This window comes from Sapajus apella, unplaced genomic scaffold (assembly GCF_009761245.1).
Source record: "Sapajus apella isolate SASKATOON/1434 unplaced genomic scaffold, GSC_monkey_1.0 scaffold39, whole genome shotgun sequence".
NCBI classification, from domain to species: domain Eukaryota; kingdom Metazoa; phylum Chordata; class Mammalia; order Primates; family Cebidae; genus Sapajus; species Sapajus apella.
In genome coordinates this window covers 19,220,879-19,246,920 of record NW_022436979.1, presented here as the reverse complement: position 1 = coordinate 19,246,920, position 26,042 = coordinate 19,220,879, and the positions used below count along the sequence as shown (strand labels likewise).

The following is a 26,042-nucleotide window of genomic DNA, read 5'->3' as shown; positions in this document are numbered from 1 at the left end:
AGGACATGAACTCATCCTTTATAACGGCTGTATAGTGTTCCATGGTGTATATGTGCCACGTTTTCTTTATCCAGTCTATCACTGATGGGCATTTGGGTTGGTTCCAAGTCTTTGCTATTGTGAACAGTGCCACAATAAACATACATGTGCATGAGTCTTCATAGCTGGATGTTTTATTAGAGAAATGCAAATCAAAACCACATTGAGATATTATTTCACACCAGTTAGAATGGTGATCATTAAAAAATCGGAGACAACAGATGCTGGAGAGGATGTGGAAAAACAGGAAGCGTTCCTGTTTTTCCACTGTTGGTGGGAGTGTAAATTAGGTCAATCATTGTGGAAGACAGTGTGGTGATTCCTCAGGGATCTGGAACTAGAAATACCATTTGAGCCAGCAATGCCATTACTGGGTTTATACCCAAAGGATGCTTAGTGACTTCTTTCCTCTTTTCTTCCTTTCCCTTGCTGTATCATCCTTCCTTCCTTCCTTCCTTTTTCTTCACTTTCTTCCTCTTCGCCTCAGTGCTGTCTACACAGCCCCATGCCATTTTCCTCCTGCTTATGCCTACCACACACAGTACTTTCCAGATCTTTTATTTGCTATCACAAATGAGGAAAATTACTGTGAACCTTTCAACCCTCATCTGACCACAGTCTATTTGCCTCCAGCCAATGAGCTGAAAATCGAGTATTCTGTTCTGTTTGCTTTTCCATATTTTGAAAGCCTGGCAGGAAAGGATGGGCCACTGGTCCTAAGCACAATGTTTGTTGATGGAAAGGGGTGGGAAAATATCAAGGAGAAATTTAAATGTATCCTAGTTATTTATGAATACTATATTGCTACTTTTATAGAAGATTTTTAGTAGTTTTCAGTGTTTAACATTTCTTGATTTGAAAATATACTTTCAAGACATTATTTGTCTTTAAGTATAACTGACACAGTAACAAAACAATGTTCTTTCTTTCCCGAGACATGATTCATTACTTTATTTCTTTTACATTTTGATAGGTCAGCTTTAACAGGGCGTGATAGTACTTGTTTCGTTTTAATAAGATGGCGTTTTCAAGGAATCAATGCAGTTATGTAACAGTGCAAAGGCATTTACAAACCATATCACCCCTCTCATGCCCCCCAACTGTATAGAGTAAACCAGGAGCCAGCAAAACAAAATACATTTAACAACCATCTAGCCTAACATTTAATGGGATAGGGTTTCCTTAAAAACAGTATATAGACAGGCTCAGTGGCTCATGCCTATAATCCCAGCACTTTGGGAGGCCGAGGTGGGCAGATCACGAGGTTAGGAGTTCGAGACCAGCCTGGCCAACATGATGAAACCCCGTCTCTACTAACAAAAAACAAAAAATTAGCTGGGTGTGATGGTGGGTGCCTGCAATCCCAGAAACTTGGGAGGCTAAGGAAGGAGAATCGCTTGAATCCATGAGGCAGAGGTTGCAGTGAGCCGAGATCGCACCACTGCACTCCAGCCTGGACAACAAGAGCAAAACTCTGTCTCAAAAAACAAAAACAAAAAAAAGTATATAAAGACCATCTCTTCCTGTTTAAGATAGACGGCTCTGAAAGATTCAGACACAGGTGACAGTCAGGCAGAGTCCAAGGGAGCCTGCAAAGGAGAACCCTAAGGGTCAGAGCGAGACAGAACCAGTCTAGAGTCTGAACTTGGCCAAACCTTAGCTATTTAATCATGGACAATTTACATAATTTGCCAAACCTCAACTCTCCAATCTATGAAATGGGAAAGCGTTCACTTTGCTTTTGTCCATTCATTCATTCATTCATTCTCACAACTGCCATGCCTCGGAACCCAGCTGTACGTGCCACGGTAGCTCTGTTAGAAGGTCCCGGCACGGGGTAAAGCAGGGCACGAGACAGACCCTGGATGCCCGGCTCTCACTGTGCTGATGCTCCTGTGAGCATGAGGGCCCTTTCACCTGCGAACAGATAGAAGCTCAGAGAGTTGTGCGTCCTCGTGAGTGAGGGATAGAAAGCGACTGGAGAGTTGGTGGTAAAGTAGCTGCTGCGGTGATGGGATGCTCTGGCACCCACGTGAGCTTGACCTGGCCAAGGGGCAGGCAGGTGGCTCAGCTGCAACACGGGGAAACTGGGGAGGGTGGGGGAGATGCCGCCTGGAGGGAGCAGAGGCCAGGTCGTGTGGGATGAAGCGAGGCCCTGGAACTGTGCTGGGACCGCAGGAGTGGCAGTCAGGCTCTCTGCTGGGGAGTGATAGAACCAGATGCGAGGTGTGGATTTCCCTGGGTGCTGGGTGGAAGGCACAATGCGGAAGAGCAAGAATATCGGCAGGCACCAGTCAGGAAGAATCCCGGGGGTCCAGGACAGAGACCAGATCCGCTTGAGTGGAGGCTTTGCCATTGGAGGTGATGGGCGAACTTTCCACTGAGCAGGTCCTTGGTGACAGAGTCAACAGAACATGCTGAGGGCTTGGACACGGAGATGGGGAAACCGAGGGATCAGGCATGGCCCCCCCGGGCTTCTGACCCAACAAATTTGGGTAGACGGAGATGTCATTTACCAACATGGGGAAATAAGGCAGAGGGGCAAGGTGAAGTGGGGAGAGGTGGGCTCGAATCACATGCTTGCTTTGCTTTTAGGTCTTTGAATACGATTTTATTGTGATCCTCATATGTGGATATTCTACAAAATGTATTGCTTTTCAGATCACATTAATATTTATTGTTATTAATGTTTTTACATTTCCACTCTTACCTAATTGCCAAAATAGAGAAAACTTATTTAAAAACACTTATCTGGTATACATGCAAATTCTTGTTTGAATTCTTGCAGTTTCTCTTTAGCTAGAATTACTTGTTTTGCCAGGTACAAAATAATATCACAGCAACAGGAGATCACTGGCTGTTTTCTTTTTCAATGTTTATGCAACTATATTTTACCTTAATCATATATACTAAAATCTTCAAGGCTATTAACAGCAGTGGAAAATGTTTCTCCCTAATTCCTGATTTTAACTGAAAATATTTTAATGTTACGCCTTTTAGGATAATGTTTATTTTTGTTTTTTGGGTAAAGAGTTGGCTAGATTTATATAGCTATATTTATCATTTTCAATCTGTTAAACATATTAGCTATAAAATTAAAGGCTGATTTTAAAAAACATTAAAGTTTATATTTTTTAAAGAGCTAAGGTAAGCAGAAAAAAAAAGATTTGTTTAATAAGGTTGCTTTTTTTCAAGAAATTAATGCAGTTCTGTTTAATTGTCTGTCTCCCTCCCTCCCTCCCTTCCTCCCTTCCTTCCTTCATTTCTCTCCCTCCCTCTTTCCCTCCCTTCCTCCCTCTCCCTCTTTCTTTCTCTCTCTTTCTTTTTTTCTCTATCTCTTTCTTTTCTTTTCTTTCTTTCTCACATAGCTTCACTCTGTCACCCAGGCTGGAGTACAATGGCACAACCTCAGCTCACTGCAACTTGCGCCTCCTGGGTTCAGGCAATTATCCTACCTCAGCCTCCTAAGTAGCTGAGATTATAGGTACCGCCACCACGCCTGGCTAATTTTTTGTATTATTTTAAGTAGAGACGGGGTTTCACCATGCTGGCCAGGCTGGTCTCCAACTCCTGACCTCAGATGATCCACCTGCCTCGGCCTCCCACAGTGCTGGGATTATAGGCATGAGCCACTGTGCCCAGCCTAATTTCTGTTTTTAATGAGCAATTATCAGAGAATTCTGTCTTTTCAGTATATGATTATCCAACCTTTTTTCATTTTACGATTTAAAATAAATGGCTGTATGTTCAATGATTAAATCAAATATATGTTATGCTGATTGTTAGTGTGCGTTGAGTAGAGAACACTGAAGTCTTATATGGTTTGTAAATGCATTTGAATTGTTACATCACTGCATTAATTTCTTGAAAAAAAAGCAACCTTATGAAACAAATCTTTTTTTTCTGCTTACCTTGGCTCTTTAAAAAATATAAACTTTAATGTTTTTTTTAAAATCAGCCTTTAATTTTATAGCTAATATGTTTAACAGATTGCAAATTATAATAATAGGTTTTATCTTCCTGGTTCTTTAATGGATGGTTATATTCATATATGACATTATTATGGCTGCTGTTTCTTTGTGCCCCCAGGAAGCTATTTTTAACGGCAATGTAATTATGCTTCTATCCTTCATGATCCCGAGGTTATTACGGACAATTTTATTCTTTTATTGAAGCAGATCTCTGACTTATGGCCTCATCATCCAAGAGAAATGGCATTTCAAAATCGGAAAAAGGCTTAAGCTACAACCATGACTAAAAAATTAACCAATGAAGAGAGTACCTTGTTATTTTAACCTCATCAACACATTTTCTGATTAAGAATCAGTTTGGTTTGTGGGGCCATGAATCATTTTATCATATTCTTCAGAATCACGCTAATGTATACTTTCATTCCAGCATCCCACGTGGCTTCGCACTTAACCTGGGATTTTAACTGAATTACTATGTGCATTAAATAAGCCAATAGTAGAGAGACAGACCTCTACTTTGTATTTCCAAGTTCTACCGTAATTTGAATTATTGGTACATAAGACACATGCAGAAAAAGGGCTCATTCAGACATGAAGGGAAATCCGAAAGCTCACCTGTGACAACTTTTCTCTTTTTTAGAAACACTTTGTGGACATCTTAAACCAATCCTTTTCTTTCAAACACAGTATTAAAAGTGCTCAGGGATAAAGCAAAGTGCGCCAGGGACTTCTTCAGCCTGGGGCAGCTAATTCCTTCCAGTCTTGGTGGAAGTATAAATTAGTAAATCCCATTTTGGGGGTGAGGCATTTTATCAGTAAAGATGAAAGTTCAAAATATTTAAACCCAGGCCAAGTGTGGTGGCTCACACCTGTAATCCCAGCACTTTGGGAGGCTGAGGGGGGTGGATCATGAGGTCAGGAGTTCGAGACCAGCTTGGCCAATATAGTGAAACTCCATTTCTACTAAAAATACAAAAATTAGTTGGGCATGGTGGCAGGCACCTGTAATCCCAGCTACTCAAGAAGCTAAGGCAGGAGAATCACTTGAACCTGGGCAGCAGAGGTTTCAGTGTGCTGAGATTGTGCCACTGCACTCCAGCCTGGGCGACAGAGTGAGACTTCATCTCAAAAAAAAATTTAAATCTTAAAGCTTGCAATTCTAGTATTCTACCATACAAAAATACTTTACACTCATGCCAAAAGTTTTATGGAGAAGGACACAAAATACAGAGAAAGGTTTGTTACCGAGAGAAGCTGAAAAGAATACAAATGACTACGAGTTGGGGGAAAGGTGATTAGTTAAAATACAACAATTCCATATTATAAAACTTAAAGGTGGGTGGATCACCTGAGGTCAGGAGTTCAAGACCAGCCTGGCCATCATGGTGAAACCCCACCTTTAAAAATAAAAAATTAATTTAAAAAAATTTTTTTAAATAATATTTGAGCATAATGAGGGGGAAAAAGTCATGTTATTACATGAAAAACCAGCAAGTCAAAAGACAACACAGATCTAGAACGCCTTTTATGATAAGAAAGCAACACCGTATGTGTGCATGAGGTGGAGTTATGTATGCACGTAAGCATGAACCTGATCACTCCTGGAAAGACATGCAAAACGCTTTCCAGCCTTTGCCTCTGAAGGGAGCAGAGGGCTACAAGGCAAGGCCGGATGGAGACGTTCATCGTTATTCTCTCCAGATCTGCGTTGCCTGAAACTTTAACGCAGAAAATTTAGTCATAGTTTATGTGCACAATTTTTAAAAACCAAACACTGTAAAATGAAATGTCACTCTCTATGAACTGTATGCTTCAACAAATGTACTTCCTATGCAGATTCACTCATTACGGTGATGGGAATTGCCCACAAGGAGAATTAAGTACCTACCTCCAGGAGACGTTTTTGGTTTTTTGTTGTTTTTTATTAATTTTTTTAATTGATAAGAAGTGCCTTTAAAAAAGAGAAGTTATCACAGGTGAGCTTTTGGATTTCCCTTCATGTCTGAGTGAGCCCTCTTTTTCTGCCCATGTGTCTTATGTACCAGTAATTCAAATTATGGCAGAGCTTGGAAATACAAAGTAGAGGCCTATCTAACTACTACTGGCTTACTTAAATCCACATAATAATTCAGTTAAAATAAAAATCCCAGGTTAAGTGCTAAGCCACATAGGACGCTAGAATGAAAGGTATATATTTACGGTATACTAACATGATGTTTTGAAATATATAAACATTGCAGGATGGCCAACTCAAGCTAATGAACATGTGAACAACTCAACATAATGAACATATTATTTTTGTGGTGAGAACACTTAAAATTTACTCTGTTAGCAATTCGTAAATGGTTATTAACTATATTTACCACGTTGTCCAATAGATATCTTGAATTTATTCTTCGCTGTTATCTATTTGTTCTTGCCTTATTTTTATCCAGGAAGGTTTTACCCTGCGAGTAGGGTACTCTGTAACACGAGTAGTTCAGAACATACTTCCTGGTGCTAGAACTTTCAGGGAATTTCCAAATGACTGCCTCACAGTTTCTCTGAATCACCCCTATGCTTTCATGAGGAAACCTGATCCCATTCAGCCAGCTATTCCAGAATAAAAATAAAAAGAGTCAGGAGTTTTAAAATATAAATAGTCACATGTGTGAAGCACTGTGCCAAACACAATATTCTGTAGCATGCAAAGAAAAAAAAAAATCAAGGTGAGATAAAACACGGTAATAGTTCTTTAACTTTGGGATGAAATAAACGGCCTTGTTAGGAACAAGGTCACTCCCACAATTCTAGCCCAGGGCAATTAATGGAAGGTTAATGCCAGCAAGTAACTGAAAACAATTGGTGAAATACATACAGCTACAGCAGACTTTATTTACAGTTAGCTTGTTTATGAAACTGTCTAAAAATATCAGTAGAGAATGGACTGTGTGGGAAATGGCACTAGAAAATGCCTTGGCCCTAAAGCCACTGCCTTAACTTGATTAGGACCTTAAAAATGCATTTTTCAATTATAATAGAAATTTAGAAATCATAAATATGAAAAATAAGAAAAATGAGTCATTCAGCATGCATCTTTGGGGCCCTTATTTTGCAGCAGGCCTGTTCAGTTGCTGAACAAAGCTAAACGGAATTCCTACCCTCAGAAAGCTTGCATTCTAATGAACCATTTCTCTGTGATTAATTAATAATAACTACATAATTATTATTATGTAATAACCTTTCTATGAAGGTTATTACATAACCTTCATAAAGCTATTGGGTTATGTTGGCCAGGCGCGGTGGCTCATGCCTGTAATCCCAGCACTTTGGGATTGGCAGAGGTGGGTGGATCACTGGACGTCGGGAGTTCAAGACCAGCCTGGTCAATATGGTGAAACCCCATCTCTACTAAAAATACAAAAATTAGTGGGGCATGGTGGCAGGCACCTTTAGTCCTAGCTACTCAGGAGGCTGAGGCAGAAGAATTGCTTGAACCCGGGAGGCAGAAGTTGCCATGAGCCAGATTGTACCACTGCACTCCAGCCTGGGCCACAGAGTGAGACTCTGTCTCAAAAAAGATTTGGATACATCTTTTTTGATCTTTTCTCCTTGAGTTTATACATGCATTTTTTCACAAAAATAATGGAATCACAGTGAGTATTTTATACTTGAACTAATGTAGCCATATTTTCCATATTAATAAATATTTTTCAACAGCATTATTTTTTGCACAACACTATATTCCAATGCTTAAGCAAATTGTAGTTCAATTAATCTCTTATTTGTTCAGATAATTTTTTCATCATTATTAACAACAATATGATGGACATCCTTGTAGATAAATGTGTACACATGTCTAAGACTACTTCAGAATAAACAGTAAATGAAACTGCAGGATAAAAGGGTTACAGGTGCTCTTCAATCACTGATGAAAGTTCACACACTATTTTAATATTTAAATTAATGTTTGATATAAGCTAGCAAAGCAAAAATAAGTTTACATTTTATTTAATTAAAATAAGGGGGAATCACATTATTTTGGTTATACCGGCATAATTATTTAGCATAATATAAATGTTAATATTATATTTTTCATCTGCATAGAATAGTCCTCTTTAATAGAATAGTTAACATAATTTGACTTTTTCTTACACATTCTATTTCTTACACATTATTCTAGGAAATGTATGTTTTTAAGATTATAGTATTTTATAAATTTATAATTCTATTATATATGTATGCATATAGCATATATATTATATATGTATATATTGTTATTATTGAGATGGAGTTTTGCTCTTGTTACCTAGACTGGAGTGCAATGGTGCAATCTCGGCTCACTGGTTCAAGCGATTCTCTTGCCTCAGCCTCCCGAGTAACTGGGACTACAGGCATGCAGCACGATGCCTGCTAATTTTGTATTTTTAGTAGAGATGGAGTTTCTCCATGTTGGTCAGGCTGCCCTTGGACTCCTGATCTCAGGTGATCCACTGCCTCAGCCTCCCAAAGTGCTAGGATTACAGGCGTGAGCTACTGCCCCTGGCCTATATATGAATATATTATTATACATGTATTATATATGTATATATATGTATATATGTATAGATTAGTATATAGTATATAATATATAACTACAATATACTATGTCTTATATTTATGACATATTATATAACATTTATATATTAATATAATATATACACATAATGTATATTGTTTATAATTATATAAAATATACTATTTTATTTTTATATTATATTATATAGTATTTAATATTACTAATAGTAAATATATTAATATATTAGTTATTAATATCTTTATGAATATATTCTATATTGTATTATTAATACATTATCATATATTTATATTATATATTATGTATAATACATGTTATTTATATGTTAATATATAATATTTGTGAAAATGCATGTATAATATATATGTATGCAGATGCAGGGTAAATTATGAGCATAGAGTTGCATCACATCCCAGTCTTTCTCTAAAGTATTCATTTTTTTATGTAGAAGCAGAAATTATAATCACTGTTACATGATTGATCTACCCTTTTGAACAGCTCTTAGCAGCAATGAAAAACAGGTATTCATTTCTCTAGATTTCGAATTAGAATTTCAAACTGTCTTTCCTGGTCAAGCTTATCAATTTTCTTGCTTTTTTTTTTTTTTTAATTATTTAACTTCAGGTATATACGATATCTGGCATTTCTCCTCATGTTATCCCTCCCCACCCCACACTGTCTCACCCCTACACCCCACCCAACTGCCCCCAGTGTGTGATGCTCCACTCCCTGAGTCCATGTGTTCTCACTGTTCAACACCCACGTATGAGTGAGAGAACATGCGGTGTTTGGCTTTCTGTTCTTGTGTCAGTTTGCTGAGAATGATGGTTTCCAGATTCATCAGTGTCCCTACAAAGGACACAAACTCATCGTTTTTTATGGCTGTGTAGTATTCCATGGTGTATATGTACCACATTTTCTTTGTCCAGTCTATCATTGATGGGCATTTGGGTTGGTTCCAGGTCTTTGCTATTGTAAACTGTGCTGCAATGAACATACGTGTGCATGTGCCTTTATAGTAGAATGATTTATAGTTCTTTGAGTATATACCCAGTAATGGGATTGCTGGGTCAAATGGAATTTCTATTTCTAGGTCCTTGAGAAATTGCCACACTGTCTTCCACAGTGGTTGAACTAATTTACACTCCCACCAACAGTGTAAAAGTGTTCCTATTTCTCCACATCCTCTCCAGCATCTGTTGTCTCCAGATTTTTTAATGATCGCCATTCTAACTGGCATGAGATGGTATCTCAATGTAGTTTTGATTTGCATTTCTCTAATGACCAGTGATTATGAGCATTTTTTCGTATGTTTGTTGGCCTCATATATATCTTCTTTTGTAAAGTGTCTGTTCATATCCTTTGCCCACTTTTGAATGGGTTTTTTTTTTTCTTGTATGTCTGTTTTAGTTCATTGTAGATTCTGGTTGTTAGTCTTTTGTCAGATGGGTAGATTGCAAATTTTTTTTCCCATTCTGTTGGTTGCCGATTCACTCTAATGATGGTTTCTTTTGCTGTACAGAAACTCTGGAGTTTAATTAGGTCCCATTTGTCTATTTTGGCTTTTATTGTCATTGCTTTTGGTGTTTTAGTCATGAAGTCCTTGCCTATGCCTATGTCCTGGATGGTTTTGCCTAGGTTTTCTTCTAGTGTTTTTATGGTGTTATGTTTTATGTTTAAATCTTTAATACATCTGGAGTTAACTTTAGTGTAAGGTGACAAGTAGGGGTCCAGTTTCTGCTTTCTGCACATTGCTAGCCAGTTTTCCCAACACCATTTATTAAACATGGAGTCCTTTCCCCATTGCTTGTTTTTGTCAGGTTTGTCAACGATCAGATGGTTGTAGATGTGTGGTGTTTCTTCTGGGGCCTCTATTTTGTTCCACTGATCTGTGTCTCTGTTTAGGTACCAGTACCATGCTGTTTTGATTTCTGTGGCCTTGTAGCATAGTTTGAAGTCTGGCAGCGTGATGCCTCCGGCTTTGTTCTTTTTGTTTAGGATTGTCTTGGCTATTTGGGCTCTCTTGTGATTCCATATGAAGTTTAAAGTGGTTTTTTCCAGTTCTGTGAAGAAGGTCATTGATAGTTTGATGGGGATAGTGTTGAATCTATAGATTACTTTGGGCAGTATGGCCATTTTCACGATATTAATTCTTCCTAACCATGAGCATGGAATGTTTTTCCATCTGTGTCCACTCTTATTTCATTGAGCAGTAGTTTGTAGTTCTCCTTGAAGAGGCTCTTTACATCCTTTGTTAGTTGTATTCCTAGGTGTTTTATTCTCTTTGTAGCAATTGTGACTGGGAATTTGCCCTTGATTTGGCTCTCTTTGTCTGTTATTGGCATATAGGAATGCTTGTGATTTCTGCACATTGACTTTGTATCCTGAGACTTTGCTGAAGTTGCTTATCAGTTTGAGAAGATTTTGGGCTGAGTTGATGGGTTCTTCTAGATATACAATCATGTCACCTGCAAATAGAGACAGTTTGACTTCCTCCTTTCCTTATTGAATGTGCTTTATTTCTTTTTCTTGCCTGATTGCTCTGGCCGAACTTCCAATACTATATTGAATAGCAGTGATGAGAGAGGGCATCCTTGTCTAGTGCCTGATTCCAAAGTGAATTCTTCCAGCTTTTGCCCATTCAGTATGATATTGGCTGTAGGTTTGTCATATACAGCTTTTATCATCTTATGATATGTTCCTTCAATACCTAGTTTATTGAGAGTTTTTAGTATGAAGGGCTGTTGAATTTTGTCAAAGGCCTTCTCTGTATCAATTGAGATAATCATGTGGGTTTTGTCTTTTGTTCCGTTTATGTGATGGATTATATTTTTGGATTTGTGTATGCTGAACCAGCCTTGCATCCTCAGGATGAAGCCTACTTGATCGTGATGGATAAGCTTTTTGATGTGCTGTTGCAATCGGTTTGTCAGTATTTTATTGAAGATTTTTGTGTTGATGTTCATCATGGATATTGACCTGAAGTTTTCTTTTTTAGTTGAGTCTCTGCCTGGTTTTGGTATCAGGATGATGTTGGTCTCATAAAATGAGTTAGGGAGGATTCCCTCCTTTTGTATTGTTTGATACAGTTTCAGAAGGAATGGTACCAGCTCTGCTTTGTACATCTAGTAGAATGTACTGGTCTGTCTATTTTGTTGATCTTTTCAAAAAACCAGCTCCTGGATTTATTGATTTTTTTGGAGGGTTTTTTGTGTCTCTATATCCTTCATTTCAGCTCTGACCTTAGTTATTTCTTGTCTTCTGCTAGCTTTTGAGTTTTTTTGATCTTCCTCCTCTAGCTCTCTCAGTTTTGATGATGTCAATTTTAGATCTTTCCTTGTTTCTCATGTGGGCATTTATTGCTGTAAATTTCCCTCTTGACACTGCTTTAAAGGTGTCCCAGAGATTCTGGTAAGTTGTGTCTTCATTCTGATTGATTTCGAAGAACATCTTTATTTCTGCCTTCATTTCATTGTTTATCCAGTTGACACTCAGAAGCAAGTTGTTCAGTTTCCAAGTGGTTGTGCAGCTTTGAGTGTGTTTCTTAATCCTGAGTTCTAGTCTGATTGCACTGTGATCTGATAGACTGTTATGATTTCCGTTCTCTTGCATTTGCTGAGGAGTGATTTGCTTCCAATGATGTGGTCAATTTTAGAGTAAGTGCAATGTGGTGCTGAGAAAAATGTATATTCTGTGGATTTGGGGTGGAGCATTCTGTGTATGTCTATTAGGTCCACTTGGTCCAGCTCTGCATTCAAGTCCTGGATATCCTTGTTAATTTTCTGTATTCTTGATCTGTCTAATATTGACAGTGGAGTGTTGAAGTCTCCCACTATTATTGTGTGGGAGTCTAAATCTCGTTTTAAGTCATTAAGAACTTGCTTTATGTATCTGGGTGCTCCTGTGTTGGGGGCATATGTATTTAGGATAGTTAGCTCTTCCTGTTGGATTGATCCTTTTACTATTAAGTAGTGTCCTTCTTTGTCTCTTTTGATCTTTGTTGGTTTGAAGTCCATTTTATCAGAGACTAGGATTGCAACTCCTGCTTTTTTTTTTCTCCATTTGCTTGGTAAGTCTTCCATCCCTTTATTTTGAGTCTATGTGTGTCTTTGTATGTGAGATGGGTTTCCTCAATACAGCACACTGACAGGTTTCGACTTTTTATTCAGTTGCCAGTCTGTCTTTTGATTGGGGTGTTTAGGCCATTTACATTCAATATTACTATTGTTATGTGTGGATTTGATCCTGCCATTTTATTACTGGCTGGTTTTGTTTCCCATTAGTTGACTCATTTTCTTCATTGCATTTTTTATCTTTGCCAACTGGTTTGCTGTTGCAGTGTCTGGTACTTGTTCCTTACCATGCTTAGTGTTTCTTTCAGGAGCTCTTGTAGACCAGGTCTGGTGGTGACAAAATCTCTCAGTAATTGCTTGTCTGTAAAGAATTTTATTTCTCCTTCACTTACGAAGCTTAGTTTGGCTGGATATGAAATTCTGGGTTGAAAGTTCTTTTCTTTAAGGATGTCGAATATTGGCCCCCACTGTCTTCTGGCTTGTAGGGTTTCTGCGGAAAGATCCGCCATGAATCTGATTGGCTTCCCTCTGTGGGTGACCTGACCTTTCTCTCTGGCTGCCCTTAGCATTTTTTCCTTCATTTCAACCCTTGTGAATCTGACGATTATGTGCCTTGGGGTTGCTCTTCTTGAGAAATATCTTTGTGGAGTTCTCTCTATTTCTTGAATTTGAAATTTGGACTGTCTTGCTGGACTTGGGAAGTTCTCTTGGATAATATCATGGGGCATGTTTTCCAGCTTGGATTCATTCTCCCCATCATATTCAGGTACACTGATGAAGCGTAGATTAGGTCTTTTCACATAATCCCATATTTCTTGGAGGCTTTGTTCATTTCTTTTCACTCTTTTTTTCTCTTGTCTTGACTTCTCTTTTTATTTCATTGAGTTGATCTTCAATCTGTGATATCCTTTCTTCTGCTTGATTGATTCGGCTATTAAAACTTGTGTTTGTTTCACGTAGCTCTTGGGCTGTGGTTTTCAGCTACATCAAGTCGTTTATGTTCTTCTCTGAGCTGGTTATTCTAGTTAGCATTTCGTCTAACCTTTTTTCAAGGTTTTTGGTTTCTTTGCATTGCGTTAGAACGTGTTCCTTTAGCTCAGAAAAGTTTGTTATCATCCACCTTCTGAAGCCTGTTTCTGTCAATTCATCGCACTCCTTCTCGGTCATGTTGTGTTCCCATGCTGTTGAGGAATTGTGACCCCTTGAAGGGGAAGCGGTGTTCTGGTCTTTGATGGTTTTACCTTTTTTGCGCTGGTTTTTTCCCATCTTTGTGGATTTACCTGGCTGTGGTGTCAGGGAGCTGTTGATGAGGTCACTTGTCTGCCTGTGGGGGCTACTGGGTTTCTAAGGACTCCTTCAGGTTACTAGGGAATCTTCCTGTGTCTTTTTTGTTTATGCTGGGAGATTAGGCCCACCTCTTCCGCTGACCTTTAGGCACTGCTGGGTTGTCAAGAACGCCGTCCCGTTGCTATGTAGGCTTCCTATGTTTTTGCTGAAACCTGCAGCCCAGTCCCACCCCGCTAATGGTGGGTTGTGTCCTTCCTCCACTGGGCTGGATCACTCAGGGTTCAGCTCAGACTGTGGCGCGGCTGCACAGCCCACTAGAGTCAGAGCTTCAGCACTCTGGGTTTTGTGGGGGAGGGGAGGGAAGGGAAGGGGAGGAAAGGGAAGGGAAGGGGGGGGAAGGGGAGGGACCCGCCCAGCCACACCGGGCCTTCTCCCCCTTTCAGCTTCCTCTCTCCCTTGGGGTAGGGGCCCGCCCAGCTGCTCCCATTTACAGCTCCCTCTCTCCAGGCGGGGGCAGGGGCAGTAGCTCAGTCCACAGGCTCTCCTGGCCGCCTTTTGCACTTAGGCATCTGTTTAGGTCTGTGTGCCAATCCAGCACACAGTCCTGGATTATTATTCAACTCCGCACTTGTAACTCCCGGCGCTTGACTGGCAAAGATCCCCTGTTCCGTGTATTGCTGAGGCTCTGGGAGCAGCACTGTACCTGGACCGAAGCCCCAGTCAGATGCCCTTTCTGGGCGAGGCAGCACCCTCCCCGCCTCGGTCCGCCCTGAGTGGGCTTTGCTCACCGTTGGACCAGACCTGTTGAAAGGCACGTGGTACCTCGGCTGGAGCTAGGAGAGCTCTGGGTTTCTGCGTCTCTCGCTGGGTGTTGTGAGCCGGAATTGTGTCTATTCAGCCATCTTGGATCCACCCAATTTCCACTTAGCAGGTTTCAAAGTTGGAAACATAACTAAAGCTGTCAAAAATACAGAGAGCTTGCACTGTCATGTTAAGACATTTCTTATCCTGCTGGATTTGTACCGGAATCAATGAGAAATTCAAGTAGTGAGGCAGGAGCTATTGACAGCTTGCACTCAGGGAAAGGAAGACAGAAGCAGGCATGGTTAAGAACAGTTCCTCTTGCTGCATCTCTGTAAGTTCACGTAAGGTAAAAGACCTATATATACTTCTGGAATTCAAACAGTGTATCAGAAAAGATTCAAGAACAGTTTAAAAATGAAATCATTGCAACATAGCAGAAGAGGAGTTCTGTATGGGGAGGAGTAGCTGGGCTGCTCTGTAAGTGTTTGTCTGGGTGAATTGTTGGGGAAAATACCTTTCTGTGTAACATGCAATTTATAATGGCCCTTATTTATCATTTTATTCTTTTAACCAGTGTTCATTAAGCATCCTCTCTATCCCAGACTCTCTGCTAAGCACAGCCCTACACTGTTGACTGAAGCAGAGGTGGCTGACGTACCTGCCATGGAGGTGTCATCCAGTCTATGCTAATAATATCCCAGTGACTCCCATCTCTAGGGGTCACCAATGAATGTGAAGGTGACAGCAGTCACAGCAGTGCTGTCCTCCCGAAAAGAATGGGGAGGTATAGAGGGTTCCTCCTTTCCCAGCACTGAACAGCATGGGAGAAAGGCCAGAGGTTCCCACCTCTCAGGGACATGATGGAAGCTCAGGAGAAAGGAAGAAAAGATCTTCCCCCTCCTTCTCTCCCTCCCCCCAGCCCGATTTCTCTTTTTCTCTTCCCAAAATTAATCCATAAATCATTTTGATTTTAGGCTCTGGTGGCTTAGAAAAACTTAGATAAAAGATAAGCAATTTCTTGTGGCCTTTTCCTGGCATAGATAGTCTAAAAAATTTAAAATTCAATGAAAGTATTTTCTTTGAAAGTTAACGTTATTGATAAATATCATCATTCTTCATTGTTGTCATCATTGGTCATTTACTGATATTTAGTGCGCTCCAAGCACACAGAGGTTTGCATGTGTGTCTTGTGAAATTCTCACAACTCTGAGAAGGAGGTGTAAGTATCCCCCTTGTACAGATGAAGGAAAATGGAAGCGAAGGCTGTGTGTGTGATTTGCCAAGGCTCACACCTCTAATGAAAGGAAGAACCCAGATTAGATTAGATCTTCAAAGCTATAAATCATGCACCAGTTGCCCAAATTAACTGCATTCACTGTAGCTTACACGCCTCTGATAAAAGTTGAATCCTGTAGGAGGATTCATTGAATTTCTCTTCTTTCCCCTGATTTGTCTCCAAATATAAATAAAGTCAGAGTTTCTATTAACGGTGCCTTCAGAACATGAAAATGAGGCTAAAGCGTGATGACAACTTAATGTAATTTAAAAATCTATTGTATGTTTAATATAACACTTTTACCGCTAAAATTTATAAAAATAAAGTTTTTAAAAAGAGAAAATAAATGTTTAAAAGTAGATACATGCTAATTTCAGTGTTTTCCAAAGAAAGTCTGTATGGTTTGCTTTGATGAGCAATATGACTTTAGAGATTGATGTCAGTCCTGAGAGAGGAGGTCACATCTGCCTACAAACCAGGCGCCGTCATCAGTCACAGAAAGCTGCCATTCATCAAGGTATCTTGCACAAGGAAATGTACAGACCTAGAAAGTCAGCACAATACTGGGGGCTGTGCATCAGAGAACAGGTGTATTTCCATGCAGGAGTGACTCAGGTGAACCGATCTCCACCTTTCACAGAACCTGCAACATGTGGTTAACTACAGAACAGCCTTCGGGTGGAGAGAGAGAGATTTGCTGTCACAGAGGCCATTTCCTCATTAGTGAAGGCAATGAACGAAAGACCTGCAGAACCTCTTTCAGCAGGAAACACTGCCTGCAGGTCTTAAGAATGTTAGCATTTCCACTCTTGTATTTTTCTCATGTGGTTTTAGTGTCTACTAATTACAGCATCCCTGAATTTGAGTCCTCGCTAGGCATTAGCAATTGGCAAAGGGAAGCTGTGCAGGCTTTCTGGAGGGCGTAGACATTCCTCATAGCGCTTGTAGCTCCCCAAGCCCTTTTGGTGTTTCTGTTTGTAAAATCCGTCTTATTCTGGTTTGTATTTTCACACGAAGGATTGTTTCATGGGCTGCTTTTCTGAGCCATGTGTGCTCAGTACTCTCAGAAACAGGAATATTTTGAAATAAATTGTTAAGAATGAAAAAGAATTTCAACTGGCTTTTTGTTAAGGTATGAGAAAAACAAAATTCACATTATTTATTTTATTTTATTTTTAGACAGAGTCTCACTCTGTCACCCAGGCTGGAGTGCAATGGCCTGGCTAATTTTTGTATTTTTTTTAGTAGAGACAGCATTTCACTATGTTGGCCAGGCTGGTCTCGATCTCCTGACCTCGTGATCTGCCCGCCTCAGCCTCCCAAAGTGCTGGGATTACAGATGTGACCCGCCGCACCCAGCCACAGAATTCACTTTTAAAATATGATTGTGTTTGTCAAATGCCTGATGCGAACGCTATTTAAAGATGATTCATAAACATCGATTTGATTACAGGGTAATAGACTCTGTGTGGTTTTATTGATTCAAAGTTGTGTACTGATTGCTTTTTGACAGTTGCATTAACTTTCTATTTGGGAATTTATTTTGTTTGCCTCCCTGAAACTTGCTCAAGGGTCCCGTAATCACTATTGCGCATATGGTGAGAAGCCAGAGAGAGAGTGACCAATGTCATCTAACTTGACTCCTCAAATCCTCGCACAGTGATGGAGGCATAGCAGGTGTTTAGAAAGTTTAAATGAATGAATGTGGCTTCCTTCCTAATGTTTATGAAATTATTTAGAACAAGAAAAGAGTCCTTGGTTGACACTGGGTCTGTAAAGACACAGCAGTGGGCTCCTTCCCATCACATCACCTCACCGAAGGTGGATTCTGAAAACTCTCCCAAGGCCCGGTCCCAGGATTCACTGGGCAGCTCTCATGACCTGCACACTCACTGCAGAAGGTGCCTGAGAAAGCAAAGCAGGAGCCATGTGGCTCCCCCTGAGGTGGGAGCACAGGACCTGCCTCACGTGCCAACCTCAGGCACGTGCTGGGCAGGGTTTTCAGACGCTGACAGCAGTTGGGCCTCATTAGAGACACAGATATTGTGATCAAACTTCAAACAGGATCAGAGACAAACAGTCGGAATGAAACATAACACTAAAAACGTGGCTGTGGCTGCCAGTTATTTCAGATAAGCCTCCCTTGTCTGGATAGTTGGGATGCCCGTATACGGGCGCAGGGCTCAGAGCTCACAGTCTGCTGGGAGACCCCTTGGGTCAGGCAGTGTTATGTCAGACTGCAAGTGTCTCATCTCCTGAAGAGTTCACGTGTTCTGCAGTTCCCCTGTGCAGGGAACCCAACTTTTCATTAATGTTTATTTGCAGTAGATCTCAAACTGTGAGCTCTAGATAATGACAATAACATTTTCCTCACTTAAAAGGAGAAGTTGAGAGCATACAATGGCCCAATAAATTTGAAAATGCAGCGTTTTGTTAACAGTGTAAATTACTGTAGTGGTTAGTTGTTATAATTATTTTATTTCTAATTTACTAACTAATATATAACTAACCTGAGTATAGTTGATTGAAAGTCTTCCTCAGTAAACAACTAAGAAAGATTTTTCAACTTTTTATTGACTTGAAACTTATAAAAGAACGGTTGCATCTTAGGGTAATATTTTATTTGAAGAAAACATTAATAAATTGACATTTAAATGAGTCCTTGAGAAATCCATTCCCCTGGAATTAGAAAAAAAATTTTTCCTTTTGCAGCTGGAGAATTTGCTAAATTTGCAGAGCCAAAAGCAGAAACGAGGCTCAGCGATTTCCAATTCCATGGATCTGTCCATGAGACTTTGCTCCCTGCCTGGAGACTCTGGCAGATACTCCAGTTGTCTACCCAGTATCAGATTTCCTTTCTTACTAACAGAACCCCAACGGTGTCAGAAGTGACAAACATGCCCGAGTAACAACTCCATTTTCCAGCATCTATTTTAGCCACCTTGGTCAATGAATGAGACTTCGAGAAATCTTAGCATCTGCCTTATCGCTCTGGACCTGTTCCCTCCTCCTCCTTGCTGGAATGTGGGTGTGGGAGCTGAGGGTGCAGCAGCCATCTGGCGGGAGCCAAGTATGAGGGCGTACATCAAGGGTAGCAGAATAAAGGTCGCAGGAGGCTGAGACAGGGATAATACAGTGGGCCCTTCAGAAAAGTCTTGATCTGTATCTACTATTTTCAGTAGAAAAAAATAGACCTTGTATATGTTTAACCTGCAGCTATTCAGGTTCCTCCTACCAACTGAATGAATTTCCTACCTGAGAAAATGTCCCAATGCAGTTCTTCAGTAAGACAGAAAGATGAGGAAAATATTTTCTATCGATTATTCGAGTCTGCTGTTCAGAATGGAAAGCCGCCTGCCTGCCACGAGGCCTGGCTCGTGGCTGCGGTACTGTCCTGTCCCACGTGGGCAGAGTTCTGTTCAGTTTCCCCTTGCTCACCACCAAAGTCAAGTTCTTTGCCAACAGTTGGAGCATTCAGAACTTTGCTGCAATTGTGTGTGTCTCTCTTATCCTCCATCAAATCGGCATTGTGTCTCTTCCAGGTTGAGCCGCTGGTATTCTGTTTGCCTTCATCACTTTGTACTTAAAGCAGAACATTCTGGGCTAACTTAATGAGCTTGTGATTTATATCTGACAAACTGTCCAACCACTGCCTGAGACAAGGGATTTTTCTCTACTGATTCAAAAATAACACTCTGGTTGAGTGTGGACACAGCATGACTTGCCCCTGGTGATGGAGAAACTTCCCTGGCACTGAGTTTTGCCAAATACCTTTGGCTTTTCTTGATTCCACCAAACAGGCTATATACAGAGGACACAACAGGAAAAAAAATTACAATCAGTGGTGGTACAAAAAGTCGGTGCTCAGCCAACACTCATGATATTAAACAGTGGTGAGCAATTTACTAAAATATTAATTTGTCTATGTTGTCTTTGTTTTTTTCCTTCCATGACCCTCAACCTAGCACCAATCCCTCTTTCTTGAAAATTTAGGAAATGGGGTATCCTTTGGAAAGTAGAAGCTTTCCATTTCTTCTTATTACTCTACTCCTCTAACTAAATTCCTGTTAGAAGTTAGAGGCCCTTCTTGTCTTGTAGAGAGGCTAAAATGAAATAAGATTAGGGAGTGTCCTGAAGGAAGGGAAGAAAGGACTTGGTCTTTAAAGGCCCTAAGAGGGAGAGATTTTCTAACAGATGAGGTAGAAGTGGGGTACCATTTGTGCTGTGAATAGTTGGTGGGACCCCCGAGGGTTGGCTGTATGCCTCCAGAAAAGGTACCGCCTTGAGGTATAGGTGTCTCAGCCTCCCTGGGGACTTCCAGAGCCAAGTATGGCAACAAGCAGTAGAGTCTCCAGACCTGAAGATAATTTACAGAGGGTAGAGAATGGACAGCATCCTAATGCCTGGGACCTCCCTTCGATCCTGGGCCTAGGTAGATGTCAGGACCTTTGCCTGACAGAAATAGAGCTCAAGGAAGCAAACAAGCAATGATGATTTGGGTTTCATTTCCTGTCGGTCCAGTGGTTGAACTCACATTTGAGCTGACTGAAATAAACAAGAAATGTGATCATTCTTCCCCACCTGACCTCTTGGACTAAGGTTTTCCACCTCCCGTATGATAGATGAAAATGGAAGAAAAGCTATGCAAACACAGATCTTGCAGGCATGGCAGCAAGGCCCTCCACCCTGGTGCACTTTTTCTCTACTTGTGCCTGTTTTCTCATCAGGTGAAGAGGGATCATCTTGTCATAACTCAAAGCCTAAATTAGCTAAAAGTTATTTCACCCTTTGCTACTAGGAAGTCCTATTTTCATCTTTAAAATAAACCCTCAATATTTTAGTATACATTGCATTACTCCTGAAGGACGTCTGTCCTCCTCAGAGCACTACGGGTATTATTTTCTCAGAACTCAGAGTCCTGCCTTTATTCCCTTGTTCCACAGTGCCAATGCCTGGGCATAGAACGCTCACTGAAACAAGCAATTTGTATTAAGAAATGTACATTTATTGGCGCTGGCAATTCAGGATATGGTAGCAATAGTGATCAAATAAATTGTAACGTGGCAGTAATCTATGGGTTTTACTGAGGTTTCTAGATGATTTTCAAGATAGGAAACAAGTAGCTTGTCATAAAGTGTAATTTGTTACGTAGATTAGAGCTGAGAATTTTGAGATGGAGGACAAAGAGAAATGAGGTGAAACTAACTGATTGTGCTTTGCCTAGAAATAATTCTTTCTAATGATTTGAAGTAAAGCAAGGGAATTCATTATTACCTCCACTATATATGATGGAACAAAAAAAGGAGGAAGAAAAATGATGCTCTTGAATTGGGCTTGCGTCCCTTACAAAATTGAATGTGCGTTAAGTACAATATATTGTAATATATTGAGTGTATACTTGTTTTTCGTAAGAGGGTCAGTTCTGTTTAAGTGACACCCAGTTTCAAGGCAAGGTATTTAATTTAAATTCAGTCTTCTTACTAACAATTAGAGTAAGTGAACTAGAAATGAAATGAATCTGATTTGGGACAAGTTCTCCTTTTCAGCTTCCTGGTAAACACTGTGCTTGGGTTGTTTGCTGTGAGGCTGGGAACACTGACACATTTAATCTCAGGACGGGTACTCACTGAATGCCAGCCACCCCAGCCACTCTTGGTGATCAGTATCTTACAATGACAACTGGCTGGTGACAGAAACCTTTTAACCACAGAAACCGATGCAAGGATTAGAAAACAGAAAACACTCTCAAATGTGACTGCATTTTTGAGGGATCCTAGGCCCCTCTGGAATTTCCCTTGGCAATTCATACGTATCATAACCTGCATTTCCTGGGTGAGAGAGTTCATGGACACACCTGGCAGAAAGCCTAGTTACATCACGCCATTTGAAACCAGTTTGTGGACAGTTCGTATTTCAGAGCCAAACCTGTTTTGTCATTAAAATGAAAATCTCAGCACCATGTGTAAGAGAAATTAAAACCTATATTTATCAAGAAAGAATTAGAATTTGCATAGTACAGTATCTGATAAAAAATTGGGAGCAGACTTTAACACCTGGTGGTACCACAACTTTACTAGGGGTTCTTTGAGACCAGAGCCAGAGGTCACATTACCGAAGACTAAAGAAAAAGATGACGTGCTTGAAGTGGAAGGAAACATCCAGAAGTTAGGCTAAGAGTGCATAGAAAGTTTCCTGAGTGGATGAACTGATTCCTCTGGAAGGATGCCCTTGAAATGGTGTTCTGCACGTTTCCGTGTTCGCATTCCAGAGCTTAATACCCGTTAAAGCCTATGTATCTTCTAAGTCTTTCAGTTTTTATTCTTGTTTATGTTTTTTCTTAACTACGTCTCAAGGGAGACTGGTAATAATCAATCTGCTGATTTCAGGCCTGAGGTTTGCATATGGCACTTCAACCAGGAGGATGATTTCCAACAGAGTTAATTAGTGGGTGTTGACAGAGATGGTGGGATGGAGCAAGGAGTGGAAGACAGCAGGGAGAAGCAGTGGCTGCAGTGGAGTCACTGAAATTGCTACCCCTTGTTCCTGTACAGGGAGCCGCGGTGCTGTTTCCACCGCGCCTCTTAACGGTTCCGTCACATGAGTTGGAGGTTGATAATTAAACTTACTTGAATTACTCTCTTTGAGTAATAAAGGGAACTGTAAATTATTCCATCTTGGCAGCTATATCAAAGACAGGAAAATGCAACGGATGCCCATGGTAAGGTCAAAACTGAGCTTTCATATTGGGAGCTGGGAAGGTAGCAAGAATATGGACCTGGTGGGGCAAAGGGCGAAGATTGAGCCCAAAGCATCGACGAGCCCTCTTCTGCTGTGCTACTCCCACTCATCCCCCACCCAGCCCACCCCCGTTCTCAGTAAACACAACCCACCCTCCGGGAATATGCCTTTACTTTTCTTTTTCTTTTTTAGACAGAGTATTGCTCTGTTCCCCAGGCTGGAGTGCAGTGGTGTGATCTTGACTCACTGCAAATTCCACCTCCCAGGTTCAAATACCTCAGCCCCCCAAGTAGCTGGGATTATAGGTGCCTGCCACCATGCCCAGCTATTTCTTTGTGTTTTTAGTAGAAACAGGGTTTCACCGTTGGCCAGGCTGGCCTTAAACTCCTGATTTCAAGTGATCCACCCGCTTCAGCCTCCCAGCGTGCTGGGATCATAGGCATGAGCCACCACACTAGGCCGTTCCAGGATTAATTTGCTCTTACCATGGTACTTTCTTTTAGTAAACTGTTAAATAATGTTTTGCCTGCCCCCACTTCCCAAATCTTTAAAATTTAATTTGATGAAGCAAATCTAGTGATAGTGGTGATGATTTCAAATCTTCAAATGTAGTAATTATCTGAATTTCCTTTTTTTAAAAATTGTACTTGAGGTTCTGGGGTCATGTGCAGATCCTGCAGGGTTGTGGCACAGGTGTTTACACAGCAAGGTGCTTTCATCCCCCATCACCTGTATCTGCCATTTGTCCCCATGTTATCCCTCCCAACCTCCCTACCCCCCACATTTCGACTGGATCTTTTTATTCCAGTTTTTTCCTTTGTAGAAGAGTTTCAAATCCGCATGTAAAAGTCTTGCTATACAAGTAATAAATGGAGCATCACAAAAATAAATGCAGTCCTTTAACCCTCAGTTTTGGGCTTTTATTCTCTCTCTTTGAACTGATGTTTAGTTGTGAGAAAAATTCAGTGTGACGTTATTTGCTTCAAAAGGTATTTTGTTGGTTGCATGAGATATTTTTCTTGAGGTACGTTTTTGCCCTTCTGCTATACTCTGGCTTTTTATAGTGTAACGAGAACAATGACCTCATTCTCTCCAGTTGATAATAATGGCATGCTTTTTATAACTCAAAAAGGCATCTGCTTATTGATATGAAGTTAAAATTAACACGAGAGTTAGCCATTGCATACTTCACCTTATCTTGCGGAGCGCAATCAATAGGACGGAAAACATGGGAATCTGGGTGTGGCTAATCTTTGTAAATGATAATCTGTATTCCTATTGAGACCTTTATCGTCTTTTCATGCTTTACTTCATAGCTAAAAAAATTAAACAAAGGACCCCATATTGTTCAACATAGCCCTTTCTGAATGGTACACACAGCACTAATATGGGGAGAAAATTGAAGTCCTATAATGAAGAGGTTATATTTAATTCACAATCACAGCATTTGATAGATTAATAAAAATCTAAACATGGATAAGCTGATCTTTCAGACTTTGGAGGGGACCCACATCTTCCACTTAGGAATTACATTTTCCAGTTACATTTTCTGTGGAATATGAGTCTGCTTAGAAATCATAAAAATACCATTAAAACTAGAGGCTTAATTTTAAACAAGGATGATCAATGAATTTAAAGACCCTGGCAAGATTAAAAAAAAACTGGAAAACTGAATAAATGGAATCATCTTATGCAATAGCACTAGTATTTCTAAACGAATCTGTGAAATAATTCTAAATGGATAGGAAGGCAGAATATTAAACGTGGTCTTTTTGTTTATGAATGAAAGGTGTGAGTATATTGAATTGCAGATAGTGGTAAATTCCAGAAGGAAATAAGGATAGGCCATTGCACAGCATCGTAACAGCCCGTCCACATACCTGTCCCCCTAATGGAATTAAAATATCCTTATAGGACTGCATATCATTTTTATCTCTTTTTTCGACCTCAGTACCCGACATTGCCTGGCACACACAGGCACTCAATAAAGGTTTATATTATACACATTGTTGAAAGAAGGCAGATCTCATAATTCCCATTCTAGGCCACTGCTCTTTAAAAATGTTTAATGCCGTGCTTCCCCTAATGTAAAAATGCAAATCCATGTGGAGGCGTATGTGCCTTTAGTCTAACCAGCATGGAACACATTAAGATAATAGATAATTTAAGCTGCTTGAGAGCTTATGATTCTTTCCACGTCCCTCCTCTCCACTGGCCTGGCGTGCAGGGGGCATTGGCACAGGCCAGGATGGAGGGGCATAGAGGTAGGCAGTCAACCCGTGAGCAGGTGGGCTGCAAGAGTCCCAGGGGCCCTGCAAGAGAAGGCGGGTTGGTGCTAACAATGAACTTTACCAGCTGCCCACCTATAATTGTGTTCGGGCTTAACCACCAATCCAGAGGTGTCAGGTGTATGTGGGAAGGGAAGACAACCCCGCCACCACCTTCAGTGGAGGGGAAACGAGAGGGGGGCCTGAGGCTGAAGGACAGAGGAAGAAGAGGCAACCTTCCTCATACTAGGGCAAAAATGACCCTGTAACGTGGAGCATTCAAACAGGTATTTCTTGCATATTGTGTGTGAGATACTATTAACTGTTTTAAATATACATCACAGGCAGTGGCTGCCTCTAATAAGCTAAGAATTTTGTAAAGTCAAGGGCTTAGATAAGTACACTGCAAGGTAAGCAGTGATCTCAGCCACAAGGGATCTAAGTGGACTTTGTGTTTAGGAGAGGAAAATCCCTTGGCCACCATGCCATAATGGTGAGCCTGGACTCCAGTTACAGGACCCACCAGTTCACAGTCCTGACTGTAAAAGGAATGCAGTTTGCGCAAAGTCACATGTGTCATGTCGCTTTCAAGCCTCTACAACCTGTCAGTAGTCATTCTTCATTGCTTTTCAGGTAACTAAACGCTGTGCCATGGCCTGCAAGGCTTGAGGCCCTGCAGAATCTGCCTGTGTGCAGTCTGCAGCTGCAAAGCCAGGCACCTTCACACCTGGTCTGCACGCACAGCCCGGCTTCTGTCGGCTCTCCCTGTTCCCACTGCTCTTAGTGGTAATTCTTCTCTGTCTCTTTTGCACTTGCATACACACAGACACACACACACACACACACACACACACACAGATACACAGACACACACACGCAGGCAGACACACATAGACACACACACAGACACACACACACACAGACACACCACACAGAGACACACACACAGACACACACACATAGACACACACACACACACAGGCAGACAGACACACACACAGACACACACACAGACACACCACACAGAGACAC

General features: G+C 40.7%; 1 long non-coding RNA gene across 1 annotated transcript in view; it reads right to left on the bottom strand.

The window, feature by feature from the left end:
• Window positions 1–14,677: 14,677 nt before the first annotated feature.
• LOC116565275 overlaps window positions 14,678–26,042 on the bottom strand; it is a 23,482-nt gene continuing 12,117 nt past the window's right edge. The window contains exon 3 of the long non-coding RNA XR_004275359.1: window positions 14,678–14,758. This is a non-coding gene — a long non-coding RNA (uncharacterized LOC116565275). The remainder of the gene's footprint in view (window positions 14,759–26,042) is intronic.